This window comes from Sminthopsis crassicaudata, chromosome 5 (genome assembly GCF_048593235.1).
Source record: "Sminthopsis crassicaudata isolate SCR6 chromosome 5, ASM4859323v1, whole genome shotgun sequence".
Classification (NCBI taxonomy): domain Eukaryota; kingdom Metazoa; phylum Chordata; class Mammalia; order Dasyuromorphia; family Dasyuridae; genus Sminthopsis; species Sminthopsis crassicaudata.
In genome coordinates this window covers 230,820,472-230,836,789 of record NC_133621.1, presented here as the reverse complement: position 1 = coordinate 230,836,789, position 16,318 = coordinate 230,820,472, and the positions used below count along the sequence as shown (strand labels likewise).

Below are 16,318 nucleotides of genomic sequence, written 5' to 3'. Positions count from 1 at the left end.
AAATAACGATGAATGTTGGAGGGGCTGTGGGAAAACTGGGACACTAATACATTGTTGGTGGAGTTGTGAAAGAATCCAACCATTCTGGAGAGCAATCTGGAATTATGCCCCAAAAGTTATCAAAATGTGCATACCCTTTGACCCAGCCATACTACTACTGGGCTTATACCCCAAGGAAATACTAAAGAAGGGAAAGGGACCTGTATGTGCCAAAATGTTTGTGGCAGCCCTTTTCATAGTGACTAGAAGCTGGAAGATGAATGGATGTCCATCAATTGGAGAATGGTTGGGTAAATTATGGTATATGAATGTTATGGAATATTATTGTTCTATAAGAAATGACCAACAGGAGAAATACAGAGAGGCTTGGAGAGACTTACATCAACTGATGCTAAGTGAAACGAGCAGAACCAGAAGATCATTATACACTTCAACAATGATACTGTATGAGGATGTATTCTGATGGAAGTGGATATCTTCAACATAGAGAAGAGCTAATCCAATTCCAATTGATCAATGATGGACAGAATCAGCTACACCCAGAAAAGGAACACTGGGAAATGAGTGTAAACTGTTATTTTTACCTTCTGAATCCAATTCTTCCTGTGCAACAAGAAATTCGGTTCTACACACATATATTGTATCTAGAATATACTGTAATATATTTAACATGTATAAGACTGCCTGCCATCTGGGGGAGGGGGTTGGGGGAGGAAGGGAAAAAATCTGAACAGAAGTAAGTGCAAGGGATAATGTTGTAAAAAATTACCCATGCATATATAATGTCAAAAAAAAAAGTTATAATTATAAAATAAAATAAAAATTAAAAAAAAAAGTAAATCCAAGTTAAAAAACAAAACAAAACATGTTGTTTTATAATCCTTATTTAATGGATGAAGCAAATAGAAGTTAAGTGGCTTGCCAAGCAAATAAATTTCTGAGGCTGGATTTGAACTCTGGTCTTCCAGACTCTAAGCTAATGTTCTATCCTCTATACCACCTAGCTGCCTTGTAAGTTAGTGGGAAGAAATGTCATTGGCTATAATACTAGGGTTGTTCTTTTGGATCATTTTAATGGAGTTGGACTCAACAGTCACAAATCAGCTTTCCTGTAAGTCTCCTAGCCTGGACTCAATAATGGTAGATGCTATATCTAGTGCCCATTAAGAATGTGAATAATAATCATGAAAAGAATCTGAAATGAGGGACATCCAAATCAACTTGCCTTATCTGAAAGAATAAATGTAGATGATGTTAATTGTTTTATTAATATTTTATTCATATGTGATGTTCAGTGAAATAATGTATATTAAATATTAGGTTAACTTTAGATAATAATAAAAAAGCATTAGCCTCCTAATTGGTCTTCCTATTTCCAGACTTCTTTTCTCCAATTCCTACTCTATATGGCTATAAGAGTAGGATTCCCCCCCCCCCCCCTGGGGTTAAGTGACTTGCCCAGTGTTAAGTGTCTGAGACCAGATTTGAACTCGGGTCCTCCTGAATTCAAGGCTGGTGCTCTATCTACTGGGCCACCTAGCTGCCCCCAAGACTAATATTCTTATACACAAGTTCAACTGTGTCACTTTTTTCTGTAGGGGACTCCTTATAGCTTACAAGATAAAAATATGAACTTTTCCTGGTATTTAAATGTCTGCCTCTATAAAAATAGGAAGGGAAGGCTGATGAAAGAGGTCATTTTTCTTCCCTTTTATTTATGTTCCAGAAAGATTTCTTACATTTGACATTGACCATCTTTGAAAGCACTAAAAATGACATTCCATTTGTTTGATTTTTAATACAATTTGATAAGGTTTAAATTTGCATTCAAATATTATCAAGAAATAGGGCTTAGAAGGACTTACCCTCTGTTTTGCTACACAGTTATAATATACCAAAGTAAAATCTCTGCATAATTAGTCATTCAGCTAATAAGCATTTATTAAAGGCATTATGCTAAACATTTGATTAGTGGCAGTCCCTACCCTCAGGGGATGCACAACCTAATGAGAGACAATAGGCAAACAAATATATACACTGAAGCTCTCTCTCTATATATATCAATCATAAATATGAAATAATAGAGAAAAGGCACTAGAATTAAGAGGGGTTGGGAAAGCCTCCCTTTTTTTCTCTCAATAGTATAACAGTATCAGAAAGATAGTTTTTTCAATATTCATTTTTGTAAGACTTTGTGTTCCAAATTTTTCTCCCTCCCTTCCTTCCCCCTTCCCTAAGACAGCAAACAGTGTGATATAGGTTTTACATATATAGTTCTTTTAAACTTATTTTCACATTTGTCATGTTATGCAAGAAAAATCAGACCCAAAGTGAAAAAACCACAAAAAGAAAAAACAAACTAAAAAGATGAAAATACTAAGTTTTGATCCACATTTGGTCTCCATAGATCTCTGGCTGCAGATGGCATTTCCATCCCAAGTCTATTGGAATTGCTTTGAATTGCATTGTTAAAAAGAGCCAAGTTCATCAGAGTTGTTCATCACATAATCTTGTTCTTATTGTATACAATGTTCTTCTGGTTCTTCACTCAGCAATCAGTTCATGTATATTTGGAAAAGACTTTTTTTTTTTTTTTAATTAAAGCTCTCCACCTTCAAAACATATGCATGTTTTTCAATTTTGATTAATTTTCAATATTGATCCTTGCAAAACCTTGTGTTCCAATTTTTTTCTCCCTATCCTAGATAGAAAGTAATCCAGTATATGTTAAACATGTTAAAAATTATATGTTAAATCCAATGTATGCATATATATTTATACAATTATCTTGCTGCACAAGAAAAACAGATCAAAAAAGGAAAAAAAAGAGAAAGAAAGCAAAATGCAAGCAAACAACAACAAAAAGAGTAAAAATGCTGTGTTGTGATCCACACTCAGCTCCCATAGTCCTTTCTCTGGGTACAGATGGCTCTCTTTATCACAAGATTTTTGGAACTGGCCTCAATCAAATGATTGTTGAATGATCTGCTGTTATGCTCACTTCACTTAGCTTCAGGTCATGTAAGTCTCTCCAGGTCTCTCTAAAATCATCCTGATGATTGTTTCTTACAGAACAATAATATTCCATAACACTAATATACCATAACTTATTCAGCCATTCTCCAACTGATGGGCATCCATTAAGTTGGAAAATACTTCTTATAGAAAATGAGATTTTGGTTGGGACTATAAGAAAACCAAGAGGTAGAGATGAGGAAAGAGAATATTTTAGTCCTGGGATAGCCAAAGAAAAAGCATTGAATGTCTTCTTCATGGAACAAGGAGACCATTATCACTGAATTAGATATATGGAGATGGAAAAGTATAAGTTGTAAGCAGACTAGAAAAGTGATGGTAGTCAATGGCCTAAGTCATGAAGGCTTTGAATGCGAAACAGAGGATTTATATTTGATTCTGGAAATTAAATTCTGGAAATTGATGCTGGTAGAGTTTAAATTTGGGTATGACATGGTTGGAACTGTGTTTTTAGGAAATCAGGTTAGTGGTTGAATTGGAGTTGGAAGAGATTTGAGGTAATCCACCAACAGATTATTCAAGTATGGGATGATGAAGACTGATATTGGAATGGTGGGGGAAGAGAGAAGAGGGCATATTTGAGAGATGTTACAAAGGTGAAATCAGTAAGGCTTGGCAACAGATTGGATACAGGGAGTGTACCATAAAATTTGCATCCTCCTTACATATCTGATTGGAAACCATCTCTTTATTCAGGCCAGGATTATACAGTCACTTCCTATTGCTCCTTTCAGTCCTGTAATGTTCAGGGAGTGGCTCTTTCTGGTTTGATTGTAGATCTACGAAGTATATGAGGATACTTAAATTTAGCAAACACTAAGTGCCTCTTCAATACAGAACACAGTGCTAATCTTTAAGGAGATAGAAAATTTAGATAACATATATTTCCTGCTCTCATGGAGCTTACCCTCCAATAGGTGGTTACCATTGCTGTGATTATAGTTGCCAAGATTTAATTGAATAAGTTCCATGGACCCAATTCATAACAGTTTAATGCTGATTGGAGAAAAGTCTCTAGTGGAATACTCCAAAGATCTGTGCTTCATTCTGTGCAGAATGAAATTTTTATCAATCTCTTGCCTTTGATTGAATGCTTATCAAATTTGCAGGTGACGTAAAGTTGAGGATAAATAATACTAATGTATTGGATTAGACAGAATAAAAAAAGATGACATTTAAGAACAGACATAAAATTCATTTGAATTCAAAGAATCAACTTTACAATATAGAAGAGGCATGCTAGTTAGGCAATACTGTTACATGAAAAAGGTTGGAGAATTTTAGTAAGCTTAAGTTCAGTGTTAGTCATTTAATATCAATGTGATATGTAATGTCTAGAACAATAAAAAAAAAAAAAAATTCCACTGACCTCTGTCCTTATTAGACCACACCTAGAGCATTGTGTTTAATTCTAGAAGCAAGGACATTAGGAAAACATCCTAAGGAGGATGGTAGAGGATATCAAAGTACTGCCATATGAGGTTTGATGAAAGAACAGAAGACTTTTGGGTAGTGGTGATAGTGGTGGTGATGGTAGTGGTGGTGATGGTGATGGCCAGGGTGGACATCATGCTAGTTGTCATATATAAAGAAGTTTTAAGTGTCTGAGGCCATATTTGAACTCAGGTCCTCCTCACTTCAGGGTTGGTGCTCTATCCATTATGCTACCTAGCTGCCTCAAAAACACAATTCTTTAAAACATATTTTTATATTAGTCATACTGTGCAAAAAAAAAAATGTGATCAAAAGGGAAAAAAACATGGGAAAGGAAAAAGAAAAAAAAAAGCAAACAACAAAAAGGTGAAAATACTACAGTTTGATTCATATTCAGTTTCCATGGTTCTCTCTCTGCAGGTGGAAGTCATCTTCCATCACAAGTCTATTAGAATTGCCAGTGGTCATTTATTAAGTACATATAGGAAGACACTGTGTACATAGTTGGGAATAAAAAGACAAATATAATAGTCTTATGTTCTAATCAGGAAGATGACACCTAAAAGAGAACTGAAAAGGAGGAGCAGTGTGGAAAAGAAAAAAGGTGGAATATAGTCTGGAGATTGTGAAATAGTTGTGGGCTAATCATAATTTGAAGGGTTCTTCCTCAAGTCGAGGTTCAGAGAGGAACTCATCAATTGGGAGAAGAAGCCAAAGGGGTAGTATTAATGCCTTCTGAGAATAAGACTACTTGAGTGAAGGTAAAGAGGTAATTTAGGGAGTTTTGGTCTATATGGGGACAAAACACTAATACTTTAATACTCCTCAGATTTTGGTTCTCAGTTTCCCAATCTCACTAATAATAGGTAGCCGACCTACTTGATTGAAATCAAGTCATAGAAATAGTCATCTAGATTTTAATATATAGAAATACCTATTTTGAGAACATATTTGAAACTAGGAAACTGTCATTTTTTAGAGTGGCTATGGCATCTTGCTACAGGCAACTGAAGGGGAGTCAAAACAGCGTGGTAACTTCCCCATCCAGCTAGTTTTCCATTAGGAATATAGATGAAATAAAGGAATAACTGGGTCACTGTGAGAATCCCTATCCTAGGAAAGCCCAAGGGATAGTTAGTGCAGAGAATTTCACCACCAGTCTTCTGTTTCTTGAATGACCCTCTTAAAGTCTGTCAGGGTGGATTGTCAGACTCAGCTTGGGCTGATAGAATTCAGCAACAAAGTTCCAGCGGGTTTGCTGTTCTTTCTCATTACTTTGACAGGTGTCTTTTCTGTTTTTGCTTCTTCTGTCTGTCATTTGCTTGCCTGTTGTTTTTTTTTTTTCTTTTCCTTTTCCCAAGCTGAATTAGTCAGAGACAAACAGTAGCACTGAAGTATCTCACCCTCAAATAAAGTCTAAAACTCTTTCTCCTTTTTTGATGATCTCCATAAAGATTTGGTACATTCATAATTTCAGTGCTTTAGTAAAATTTTAGTAAAAAGCATAATTAATATGCTTTTAAAATGGTGTTTTAAATATTTGTAGAGCTTTTATCTAATTTCATTTTTGTCCATCTGACTAGGAATCCTCAGTTTAAATCATATCAAATAATACCTAGCATATCTTATGTAAAATTATGTTCACAGGTACTTTTTTTTGATAGTTTCATGTTTAATCTTCTAAATAACCCATCTAAAGGAAACTTTATTTAAATATTACTGATTTTTTTTTTTTTTACTGCTTCAAATAGAGCGTAATTCTGTTCATATATGTAATTGAATTGCTGATTTGATTTTACCAGATGGATAAATACTTTTTCATATGAATCAGATTTTTAAAGATTTGTAGTGAGTGGCATCTAATTTCTTTAAGAAGTTGTCTTTCCAGCTCTGGATTTGTTTAAACTTGTTTGGCCCAGAGTGAAATACTAAATTATCCACTGAACTAAGTAACTTTTAGCTATAACCATTACTGGAAATCATTCCAAGTCTAAGATTAAGGGGGGAAAATATTTTAAATGTCTGCTAAGTTCAAAACACTGTACTGTGATACAGATATGGGAAGTTAATATTTGACTATACTACCAGCCAGAAAGTCCTGAATACAATCACAGAATGTTAATGAAGTATTAAGGAGGTAGCCACACCCATCACCCATTGATCCCTTTCTGATCTTTTTTTTTTTTTTTTTTTTTTTTTTTAGTGAAATTAAAAGGAATAAATTTATGGGGAACCAAAAAGAATAGGTGAAGGGGGAGGGAAACCATTCCTTTTACTGAAGTTGTGTTCCCTTTAAGAAAATATATATATCTGTGATCCCTTTGGAGTCTCAGCCCCTCCTGGGGAAGGCATATCCCTCCAGATAAGATATCTTTCCCAGATGCCGGAGTCTTTGATTCAGTTAGAAATTCTGGTCAAAAAGCACTCCTTTGAAGTGTTGTTAATTCCAATAAAAGATTTGGACTGAAAACTGATACGAATCTAAGCCTGGGAACCTTGGCTCCTGAAGGTCCAAAACTCCTTAAAAGGGGCAGTATCTGGACTTACTCCTTGCAAAAAAAGCATTCCCCTCTCAGCGCCAAATTCCATTTCCCCAATAGAACTCTGCCACTATAGAAGTCAGTCTCTTAGCAAACTGGTTTCTATCCAACAATAAACTTTCATTTTGCAACTGATAATTGAGGAATAAGTGAATTCTTTTACTTTAAAACTTCAGCCAATGAAAAGGGAATTTTTAACAACTGTCTTATTGCCACTAACCTCACCACCGATAGGAATTGAGGCGATTCAAACCTCATCATCATAGGGATTTAAGGAGTAGGTCTGAACTCAGGAAAATTGAGTTCAAATGCAGTCTCAGATATTTATTAGCATTGTGACCTTGGGCAGGTCACATAAATTCTCTCTGCCTTGGTTTCCTCAGCTATCAACTAGAAATAATACTTCTTAATCTAGCGAGATTATCATGAGGTTTAAATGAAATATATCTCATAGAAAATACTGCATTTAGTACAGAGCAAAGACCATAAGCTGTATACAGACTCTGATAGAAGACATTTGAGAGCTTTAATTAAAAAAAAAAAAAAATGATGACGATACGTGAAGCTAAACACAGCTTCAAGAAATGAAACCTCTAGTAGCTGTGAAGATAGTTAGTTATAGAAAGGAACAGACCTGGGTAACCACAGAACAGAGATGCTGCAGCTCCAGGAAACTTGGTCATACAACCAAGAGAGCATAGATTTCCAGGCCTTACAGTACAGTATTGGAGTTATGTATTGTACCTTAACCACCATTGTACTCTGAACACTTTTATTATGGACATGTAAATTGGTAAGAGACTGTGCTCCAACTTACATAAGGACTATTGTGTACTTACTACTTTTACTAAGCTCTTAGCAAAATCATTTACTTAGAATAACAAATTGTCACTTATAGTTGACTGTTAATGGAAACTATACCACCAAGGGCTAATGCTCTATAACATTAAAAGTGGGTACCCACCTTACTCAAGAATACATAATGGAATCCCCAACTCATGAGTACAAGTTGAAGAATGTAAAGAACTGATCCTTCCCCTTAAGGAACTTATATTTTATTAAAGACAGTAAAACAAATATACAAATAATTATAATACTTAAAAGAATATTATATATATATACTCACACATATTCACATATATGTACACATACACACATATACACACACACACATACACACACATACTATGAAGAGAGCCACTGGAGTTTATTGAGTAGTAGAGTGGTCTAATAATTGGACCTTTGTTAAGAAGAGTGGAGATTAGATTTGGATGAGAAGACATTTGAGCAGGGAGATGAACCACCAAGCTAATTATTATAAAAATCTTAAAAAAAAAAACCTCAGATCTTTTCCTTGTCCCTTCCACATCCCCAACAATCACATGATAAACATTACCCGTCCATCACTAAAAGATTAAAGTAATACTTAACACAATCCATACGTAGTCATTACAATTGGTTTATTGAAGAATAAGAATTAACAGAGAAGATGAATTACAGGAAACCAAATCGGAAGAGTGAGCACTAGAATACTACCAATACCACTTTGATAAATGTTTCCTTTTTGAGGAGCATGCTCCTCTAATTCTGTATAGTTTCTATTCCTGTTCAGCATAGATACAATTTGAGGTTAGATTGCTCTTGCTTATACAAAACAGAGAAGGTACTTCACTTTTGATGTCATACTTTATCTGGAAAGCCTCTACTCTTCAGAGAGTTTTCAGTGTTTGAGTTCTGATTGGTTAGGAACTACCTATCTGGCTTTTGGCTAGTCTTTTCTGAACTTGTGGTTGGTCTGGGAGCAGTTTGTTTTGAGGACATATTAAAGACTCATTTACCTTACCTTACATATAGCTTTTTGTCAGGGGTAGGGTGGAAGGAACTATTATGAACTGATTCTTATTATTATCCTAAAAATGATAGGTATTTCAAGGTGACTGGTGTCTCAGGATGGATGGTCTCATCATCTTGGATGCTAGTAAATATCTTTAAGGAAAAACCTTTACATTAGTTGCTGTTATCTTAGAGTTGAGAGAAGAAGGAGAATTTTTTATTTTTAAAAAATTTTTAAATTTTATTTAACTTGTACAAAATTTTTTATTAATTTTATAATTATAATTTTTTTGACAGTACATATGCATGGGTAATTTTTTACAACATTATCCCTTGTTTTTTTCCCCTCCTTCCCTCCACTCCCTCCCCTAGATGGCAGGCAGTACCATACATGTTAAATGTATTATAGTATATCCCAGATACAATATATATGTGCGGAACCGAAGTTCTTGTTGCACAGGAAGAATTGGATTCAGAAAAATAATCTGGGAAGGAAGACAAAAATGCAAACAGTTTACACTCATTTCCCAGTGTTCAGAAGGATAATTTTTTACAGAATTTAGAAGAAAAGGTGTGTGTGTGGGGGGGAATCAGTGTAGCATTTGACAAGCAAATTTATGAGACCACAGAAGGTTATGCTTCAAGTAAAGTGATTAACTCTTAATGTGCAATCCAAAAAAAAAAATCACAATAAATCATACTTAATACAAATATTTCTTTTATTCATGAATTTCCCAAAATGAGAGCTACACCTGCAGTCTAGATAGACAATAAGTAATAAAAATAACAATACTGATAATAGTAATAATACTGACTTAACTTAATAATAAGAGTTAGTCTTATTATAGATAGATATTCATACCTTAATAGCACCTCAAACTTTGAGATTGGTCAGAACAAACAAAACAAGGCACTGGCTAATGAAAAAAAAAAAAAAGATCACTTGGAATAGATAACCTCTTTGTTACCTGTTTTAATCCTAGAAATGACCCCTTTTTATTTGAATCTTTCAGTTAATCTAGATACTACTTTCTAATTGTATTTTAGATATTTGTGTTTGTGTTTCATCCCTTATTGGACTATAATTTTCTTGATGGAAAAGTCCATCAATGTCTTATTTCATTTTTCATATTTCTATGACTTACAAGCCATTGGTTTCATTCCAAACTCCCAAACTGTGTTTTTCTACCTATTTTTTTAAACCATCTTTCCTTAGATCTTCTAGTTTTTTTATGAATATGTTTTACCCTCTACTTCCACATATTCCTTCAGTCCTTCAGTTGTCAAATCTTGTTTCTATTTCCACAACATTTCTTACATTTAGTTCATTATTTACACAGCCACTACCTTAATTGAAGCCTTCATCACATTTCATCTAAGTTCTTGCAATAGCCTTCTAATTGGTGTTTCTACCTCAAATCTCTCCCATTTCCAGTCTGTCCTTCATTTAGATATGAAACTGATTTTCCTTAAATGAAGCCCTGAATGTCACTCTCATTTAGTAAGCTCCAGTTGCTCTAGTTTAAAATGTAAATTCTTCTTTTTTACTTTCACAACCTGACATCAACATATTTTTTCAGACTGTCTACACTGTTATCTTTCCATACTCTTAGTGCAACCAAAGCAGCCTTCTCTGTATTACTCAAGTCTTCTTTAGATAAAGGATAATAGATAATTCTGTAGTACTGCATTCCCTTTTCACCTCTACCTCCTGGAATCTCTCAATTCCTTCAAGATACAGGCCAAATTCCACTTTCTGTAAAAGACTTTCTTGATTGCCCCTACCGCTCTTATTTTTATCTTTTGAATTATGCTTTAAGCCTTAACACATTGACAGAAAAAAAGAAGTTATACCCTGCTGGTCTAGCTTTGGAGAACCCATATTCTATCCCTGTACTAAAATCAGACATTAGAGTAGGACTTTTATGTAAGAACTGGTTTTTTTTTTTTGTTTTTTTTTTTTTGCTAAACTTCACTAAAGTCATGTATTAATATGCTATGAGTACTTCAAGAAGAAAATAAGAAGGTACTGGACATGGCAGGTACCAGATATCATGTAATTGTCTCTATCTTAACAAACAGGAAATGACTAGTTTACAGATGTGTGAGTCATTTTAGAATCAGTGTAATGAGACCATAAACTAGTTAAAACAAAAGTCAAAATCCACACTGAACCTAGAAGATTGATTAAAAAAAAAAAAAAAAGATATAGTGGAATTATTATAGCCCTAGTCGTCTGACTTATTAAAAAAAAGTATTAATGTAGAAAAGAAGAAAACTGATAAGGGAAAAGATGTTGATTCTCATTATTGCCATTTCCTAAATAAAATTAAACATCGTTCAGCAATCTATGTAACAAGGAAAAGTAAACCCTTGATCTCTTTGCCAAGCAGAGAGATTGACAGGATAGGCCAGCAAAGTCTGGAATATAAAAACTCATTTTGCACAATATTATGGAGAATAATAGAAAATTAGGAATTTTATTTCCTCACAAAATTGCAGAATGTTAGAAATGAAAATGCAGAAAAACATGGCTTCAGGCCCTGCTATGTCACATCATTTCAAGATTTTTTGGAAAATAAACTAAGAAAAACAAATAGACCGGAAAATAAAGCAGGTTTACAAGTGTTTCTAAAATCTATTTTCATTGTTGTTAATAATAAAAACATTGTGTTTGTTTTCTGTACTTTGTTACTTGATGCAATATGTGGTAGTGAAAGTAGCCCCCTGAGATAATGAAGTCAAGAATAAAAGGCCAGATGAGGTTTCCTTACTCTGAAGAAATCAGATATAATTCACATACTATTAACCCTCAGGGAAGTAATTTTAACTTAAAAATACTTTGCATTGTGTAGGTGGACATATGCTAATAGATATGTGACTCTCCTAAGTATTTCAAAATGCCTTATGGTGATTATAGGGACAATTTTAGTAGTAGTCACTATATGGCATGTATGTCTTAATAGAACTTAATGTAATAATGCTAGCTATTCTTATTACTCCAAGAATCTTGTTCTAGATATTATATATTAATAAAAAATGACCTATAATTCTTGCTCTCAATAAAGTGGTATACAACACATACAGAAGTTTTGGCATATTATAATGCCAAATACAAAATTCAGTACACAAAACAAGCAATACAAAGTGCTATATTTGGGGAAACATTATTGATTATGGGTAAATCATTTCACTTTCTTGGATCTGTTTCCTTATCTTTAAAATAAAGATTAATAGATTTCAAATCTATTCAAATCAAGTCACCTAGTTCATTCCCCCAGTTTTGCACACTAAGAAACTGAGGCACAGAGAGGTGAATTGACTTGTCTGGAGTCATGGGGCTTTTAAAAAACGTAAGATTTGAACTCAGAGTTTTTGATTTAGACCCACTATACTTTCTACCATTCAGTACTGAATGGTTGGACAATACTAGACTATACGCTTCTTTAAAACTGTTAATCTGAAACTTGTCCTTCCTCAATCAAATGAAATTGATAGTAATTACAAGCCAAAAGGAGATTCTGGAGCACACAAAACAATGAGCACCATCAGCTTTTGGAATGATTTTACCTGCCATGTTTACCAAGACATATTAACAATAGCATATATAGAAAACCATTATGCCACGCCTGTGTCCTTGATATAGTCCTAAAACATGTGGTAAAGTTCAAAATCCTGCTTTGGAATTCATGAATGTACTTAGTGTAGGAGAATTCATTAGTTACCAAGCTTCTTAAATCAATGTAGCATTTAGACTGAAGCAAGCTTTGCTTGAACCATTTCTTTGGTCTGATATTAATGGAATCATAGCTTTAAATTGAAGTATTGATCTAAACTCTTTTGGTTTCTAGATAGGTAGAAATAGATATATAACATAGATAGAAATAGATACACATACATATATACCCATATATATCACTTTAAGTACCACTTTATTTTAATGAACATATGGGCACATTCTCTTATTTTTGCTGAAATATCTCAGGCAAGAACAGTGAAGGGACATATACCTGTATGCCCTTTTGAAATAGAGAATCACACTATGCTGGTATCTATTCATGTAATATCCACCCTCTGCACAAGTCCTCCTGTTTTTAGTCCTTTCCATGAGTCACTTTGTATACTGAAACCCACATAAAGGCTTATAGCTTCAATCAAATCTCTTTGCAGCCTCTCTCCTCCTTTCTTCCCCTATTTCTCAAAGAGAAGATATGAAATTTTGCTGTTAGCAGAGATTGATTTTGTAGTTACTTCCATGAATACATTAACCTCATTTTTTTTTTTTACTCCAAGCCTTGAATCATATAGTTTCTCCCAGAAAAAAAAAAAGTTCTTTTGCCTGTTCTTCACATAGCGAATCATCTATCTATCTGTCCAGATCTTGTTTCTTAACTTAGTTACATTAGTTCTTTTGATCTCACCCTTTAATGAACTTTTACTCTAGGGCTGTTAATATGTTGACACATCACTCTTTCAGGTACATAAATCTTATTTTTACCAGTAGTTACATCCCTATGGCAAAGATCCTATCTTGTCCATTTTAATGTTTAGGCAAATGTTCTGTTGTTAAAGTTTAATATATACTATTAAAATGAAGCAACACAGATTTCATTGAAACATTGAATTTTAATCCTTTGATTTGTCTCACTACTTTTATAAGAGGAAACTTCATCCAAAAAAAAAAAAAAAAAGGCTTGTGGTTCAGACAAGATATTTTTTTACAAATAAGTCATCTTCTTCCTTTTCTTTCTTTTCCAGTAACATCAGAGAGAGTGGGGAAAAAAATTCCTTATCCATAAGAACTTTTATTTCCCTATAGCAGAAATATATTTACTATAGCTGAAATTTACCAACCAAAATCCCTCTATTTTCTTTTTTTTTTAGAGCAGGAGTAGGAAATCTTTTTTCTGCTAAGGACCAAATGGATATTTATAGCATCATTTGTGGGCCATTCAAAATTATCAACTTATAGAACTCAAGCAGTAGGAGATTGCTGTACCTAGCTTTCATCTCATCATTGCCCTGCGGTTCTCTTAGTAAATAAGAATCTAATGTTTCCCACTCCTGATTTAGAGGAAGTGAAGCATTTAATTTTGTTTGGTGACACTGAGGAGGGGCAACCAAGAGGGGCTGCATAATATATCTTTAGTAGTTATTGACTGTTGTCCTTATTTATTTATAGTCTGTGCAACAACTGTATTATTGGACCCAAGGGCAGGGTGAGCATTTACCCTCTTTGATTTAGATTTCCTACCTCAGATCAATGGAGAAACAGGGGCTGCCCTCCCAAAAGAGAAATCAGACTATTTTTCACATGCCAGTTTTTTATTCCACCTCTCTGGAACCCTGAGGAAAATCATTTAAAGCTTAGATTTGCTGCATGGCTAGGTCTCCCTAAAAGATATATAAATTACATTATAGATAGGTCTTCAGCAGCTATTTATTTCTTTCCCACAATAGAAATCCTCAAAACAAAAGCCTCAAACTACATTGACAAAAACTTTTAAATGATGTAATTATCAATTAAAATATTTTCCTAGAAGTGAGATTTAAAATGTTCATCTTTACTTTTTCACTTCACTGTCCATTCTTCTCCCTCAAAATTGCAATCCAAGTCAAGGCTTGGGTTCTTCTTCCTGTCAGTGGTTGTAGAAATGGTGCAAGGAGACAGTGTAGCTCACATCCAATGAAGAATCTAAAGAACTGCATTGTCTGTTCAACTCACAAATTTGCCTCCCATGCTGGAAATATTGGGTTCATTGATTAATGTTATCATTGATGATAACAACAACAATAATAGCTAGCATTTATACATTGCTTTAAGATTTGTAAAACATTACACATTATCATTTAACTCTCCCAATAACCCTGTATGAGGTGGGTAACTTAGCTTACCAACCGTTATGCAACTTCTCAGTGTCTGAGTCTGGACTTGAACTCAAGTCCTAACACCAAGTGAAGCGATCTTACCCACTTTGCCACCTAACAGCTTCTCTGTATAATCACCTGCGCTCAGGGAAAGAAGTACAAAGCAGAAAAGGCCATTAAGTCCTTGAGATCCCTACTTTAAATCACCTATATAAGCACATGCTATAGCAGCCCTGTATTAGCAGCTACCATAGATTTGGAGGGCTGGGGAAGCAATAAAGTGTCCTTTCGTACCTGAACAGGAAGTCCAAAAGAAAACTTCATGGAATCCCTACATGATCAATATTATAGAACAGGAACACTAGAGACTAGAGTCATTGTTGAGCAAGGAAATGATTTGGCATGAGCTATAGATTTATTTGGAAGCAATATTATTGGAATACCAAGAGAGGGCTTATTAGCTTCTATTTAAGGGCTTTGTAAATCATAGCAGTGAGTAGAGCATGGGCTCTGGTGTCAGAAAGACCTGAGTTTAAGTCTGACACTTACTAGCTGTGTGATCCTGGGCAAATCGCTTAACCCCAATTGACTTCCCCCAAAAAAGAAAGAAATGGATATATATGTAGGACATATTAACTATATGTAGTCATCTATTACAGTCTCTCAGAAGTGAATTCTCTGATTGTAAGAACTATATCTTTTCTCAAAATTTTATGATTCTTAGCCTTCAAGGAAGTATTTAGGTATAGATATCCTGAAGATAGGAATCCCAAACTTGATAGGAAGGTCAGTCTAAGATTGCATGGAGGTAGTAAGGGAAAACATCCTAAGCTGTCTTACATGGGGGAAAATCTTGTTGGCAAGAAAACTAGAGTATGAGGAAAACTGAGTGCCTAATTTAGCTGAAGAAGAGTATTTGTAGAGAAATTTTGTGGAGATCTTATAGAAGGGTCTTAAATTCTAGGCAGAGGAGTTTGGATTGAACTTGATAGACAAGTAGTAAATTTATTTGGAAACAGTAAAATTGGAAGAATAAGAAAGAATTTCCTAACTGTATAGGGGCTACTTAAATTATAGCTAGTGCCTTCCTATCTGAGCTGGGGGAAAGAGTACATTGAAAAGAATGAAACAATAACAAAGAATTTGAATAAAAGGGGAGAGCAATAAGATATTCTTTAAACTAGTCTATTATCATAGAATCTGCAACTCTTGGAAGTTTTTCTTTTATTCTCTACATTTGTTTCAGGGAGAAACTTAAAACCATCGAAAGTTCAGCAAATGCTAGCTATGTTGATCCCAAATGTTTTCTACTTTCTTTTATTCAGGTTTGATCTTAGTCATTGCCTTATTCAGTATCTATTCAAGATCTGTGTTGATACAGTAACTATATTGATTATCCCTCCAGCTATACATCATTAATATTTATATATCCTAAGTAGCACAAAAACTAGGGCTGCTGAAAGATTTTTGGAATCTATAGTAGGATCTGTAGCATATTTGTAAGCCAAATTTGGTTTTAAGAAAAGCACTATTGTTTCTTATTAGGAGGCAGACAAATCTGTGGGAAATTATAGATAAAATTCCTTAGTAGAATGGCGTGATTTTTT

At 34.2% G+C, this 16,318-nt stretch overlaps 1 protein-coding gene across 1 annotated transcript in view; it reads left to right on the top strand.

Annotated features, from left to right (window-relative positions):
* Positions 1-16,318, top strand: part of DIP2B (disco interacting protein 2 homolog B) — a 192,624-nt gene that overhangs the window by 64,554 nt on the left and 111,752 nt on the right. The window lies entirely within an intron of this gene.